General features: G+C 33.1%; 1 long non-coding RNA gene across 2 annotated transcripts; it reads right to left on the bottom strand.

Annotated features, from left to right (window-relative positions):
- Window positions 1-656: 656 nt before the first annotated feature.
- On the bottom strand, window positions 657-3,540 carry LOC122535073. 2 transcript variants are annotated; one of them, XR_006308074.1, is made up of 2 exons: window positions 2,896-3,540; window positions 657-2,281 (listed from the first exon to the last, which is right to left on the bottom strand). It is a non-coding gene; the product is annotated as an uncharacterized LOC122535073 (long non-coding RNA). The 2 variants fall into 2 exon arrangements; XR_006308073.1 differs by having other exon boundaries at window positions 657-2,221.
- Window positions 3,541-3,546: the final 6 nt, after the last annotated feature.

Genomic DNA, 3,546 nt, shown 5'->3' with positions numbered 1-3,546 from the left:
GTATCAAAGAGGATTCTTAAGAGACACATTTCACTCGGATTCTCGCCGATTGAAAATACTTCTACCTCGAATCAACACCGATTTACTCGTTTTTAAGAAAAACATTGTTTTTGAACATTGGTACGATTCGATAAATTAAAAATCGAACTCCCTTCTCTTTCATCTCTGCGGTTACAAATTGGAACATGAGACGAGTGTAAGAGTTAAGTTACTGATACATACGTTGCCACAAACACACATTTATTGACAGAATTTATATATATAGTGTCGACAATTTTACGTAAACATTTCGAAAACTAAAAGAGAATCATGTCCATTTTGAATAGCATATCGAAAAATCGTTGAAATCAGAGATGATTTCCCTAATTTTTTTATATTATGTGCATTCTACGTAATTTCTTTCAGCTTTGAATTTTAATTATCAGTCTCGATAAAAGAATGTTTGCCCAGAACGAGACATTTTCAGTGAGAACTGCGTAGACGCAGACGATTTCTCTTAACGCGCAGCCTCGTGTTAACCTAACCTATTCATTCCCAAAATATAGCCGTTTCACAAAAAAAAAAAAAAAATCTGACCAACAGCAAAATGGATACACGTATTCGTCTGTACTCACCGATATAATCGTAACTTCCTTAACATCTTCAGTTTCTTTCACTTTCGAATATAGTCCTATACTCGAGAAAAAGCACAGTGCCATGATCCCGTTTTCACGATGCGATCAACATTGACTGACTGGTCAGTTCTGCAACTTTCGATCTCACTGATCGTACTATGACTCATTCTAATCCCGTGGGAATTGTATACATGTACCACTAATAATGTTGATCTATGAAAATCGAAGCGAGTGCTGCTGCTTATGTGTATTCTGGACTGTATTCTCCGTTTTCTCTCTCCTTTCGCTTTTACCTGACTTGCTAATGTTACATTACCAGTTGCTCTCCCACTACCGATCGCGTTTATAAATATCCCAGTCACCGAAGTAGTTTCTTCTTAGCTCAAACGGTGCATATAAAGTATACTCGTGAGATGAGAAATGCTCGAACTTGTGGAGCAGCCGCGAGATTTCGTATTCGGAATTAGGATCGGAAACGTGTATCTACTGTTGCAGAGGAACACGACAAAGTAGAGATAGTTTCATATTGATTGGAAGGGATATAAAGATACAAGTTTATTAAAAAATTTAATAAAGAGTATTGTTGAAATTTGTCAATTACGCACTGATAAGAGAGTTTCAATTATTCCGAAGTATTCTGTTTTTTTTTTTTTTTTTTGTTTGCTTTTTTAAATTTACAATTAAGTGTCGCGTTTACTGCAAAGTCTGAACAATTGCGAGATACTGAAGAGTATACAGGATGCGTACAATACGTAGAAATGAAATCTCCAAATAAAATATCTAAAGTAGAGTACTGTCTATAACATTTAGTAGAGGGTAGTTTAAAGAGATAGTAGGTTCTACTTTCTAAATATATATTTAAAAAAGAACGTGGAGAAGTTGGATAACAATCAGAGAGTGTATAATTTTGGAGTGGCCAATTTTACTTACCTACTTGAAAGAAATTAGAAGATAAGATAAGTCAAAATTATGAAGTAATAACCAATAGATAGAAATCAAAAATTATCAAAATAGATTCTGACAAATATTATCGTCTATAAAAATGAAATTTAAATGAATGGCGTTGTTTGGAGTCTCGATCTCATCATTGTAATACATTCCTTAATACTAAAGAAATCCTCTTAATGTAAAAGTATAAAATTTGTATGTAAGATGTGTAAATCAAAAATAAAAGTAACATTGAAAGAATGAGTACTTACACATATAGTAGGGAACGATTGAAGACAATATAGTTGTACTATCCCTTTGATTTACTCTTGTCAAAAAATTAATCTCATTAACAATTTTAGTTCACACTTTTCCTTTACTGAAATTATCATCTGTCACGCGTTATCGTTTACGTAATCAAATTGCACAAGATTACATCTCGCGTGCGTATCGTGACATATGTTATAGCTTTATTAATTTCACGTTCGTTCACATTATTATTTTTTTTTTTATATATTATTTTACGTTTCATTAAATACTTAAACATTCAATTTTCACTTTTACACACGAATCAGTAGAGTCACAATTAAAGAACATCAAATTCTGTTGAATAATGTAATCTTATCTTGTTCACGCTTATTCTGATAACTGAAGCTCGCGATTTTATTATTGGTATGTATCTGTAATTATTGTAGTTGGTTAGTTTTTACAGACAAAGTACTCGATTGACAACTTCTAGTCTTAAGGGAGAAATAAATAATTGTACAACAAGTAAATAATATAATACAAGCCATCAGAATTTCTATTTTTCGTTTTGGAATATTTCTATCGTATTTCTGTCGTATTCTGTTTGACTTTGCGTTCGCGAATATTAGATCAGTATTATTGCGTAAAATAAAAAAATTTATTTCCATCACCGGTATGTTTTCGTTTATCGATAAAACTATCTTTTTATCACCTCAGTAGCGAGTGTTGGAAAAAAAATTGTTCAGCTACTTTGCAATGCAACACTATTTCTCTAATTAACTTTCTAATTTTCATTGATTTTTTTTCACAGAATAGACTCGTACGAGCAGTGACATCAGAATTAAACAAGTTAAAAAAGAAATTCAAAAACATGTATTGTATGATAAAGCATCATGCTATTTCACTTAATCAAAGTTTTTTTTTATTACAGCGTAGGCCAGAGTAGAGCAGAATATAAAGCAGTTTTAGATAAAATATCCTGATTATTAAAAAGTCCAGGAAACAAAAGTCAGACTAACTAACAAGATTATTCTCCCAAAAAATTTGATTTAAATGTCTTAATTTGAAATGAAATTCGATACAACGTTAAAAGAATTGATTGCAGAACCTCTTTTTATAATTCCAACGAATATAAACCTTCAGTTCACTTCTTCAATTCACTTTGTATAATTCCAAATCCGTTCGAACAAGTGGATCAAGTGAAATCCAGTCGAGTAGAGTAAACACACCTATATAATACCAATTCCAGTTTCAAATTTACAAGCACTGTACGTAACACTGAACATAACACGATATGCCTACACGCGTATACTTTTAAGTAGCTGTACGTTTTAATTTGAAAATGTCGGCGAAACTTGCAATTCTCGCGCTCGACTGTGTAACTATTTGTTCTGCTGTTCGTAATCAGCTTTGTTCCCGCGAGAAGAAGCGCTCGTGTCCTCCAATTGGCCTCAATCGGATTATCGTTAATTGCAGGCACACATTACACATTAAAAGCCTGACGGCGTGACTCTAATCACACGTCCGGCAGACACGGCCATGCGATTGCAATTAACTTTTAACTGGCGCGGCGAAATGGAAATTAACTGTCCGCCAAGTTTCTCAGCTCGATGTGTTTTTCAGTCAAAGATAGCGAACTTCCGAACGCTTACGTCAGATATACTATCGTAAAAAAAAAAAAAGAATGCAAATCGAAATTCAAAATACTGACTGATACGTGCGCGATGTGATTAATAGACGTGGTTAATCTGTGATTAAT

Source organism: Frieseomelitta varia, unplaced genomic scaffold (assembly GCF_011392965.1).
Source record: "Frieseomelitta varia isolate USP_RPSP 00005682 unplaced genomic scaffold, Fvar_1.2 scaffold_1492, whole genome shotgun sequence".
Lineage (NCBI taxonomy): Eukaryota > Metazoa > Arthropoda > Insecta > Hymenoptera > Apidae > Frieseomelitta > Frieseomelitta varia.
Note: the sequence above shows the minus strand (reverse complement) of the source record. Positions and strands in the feature narration are given on the sequence as shown.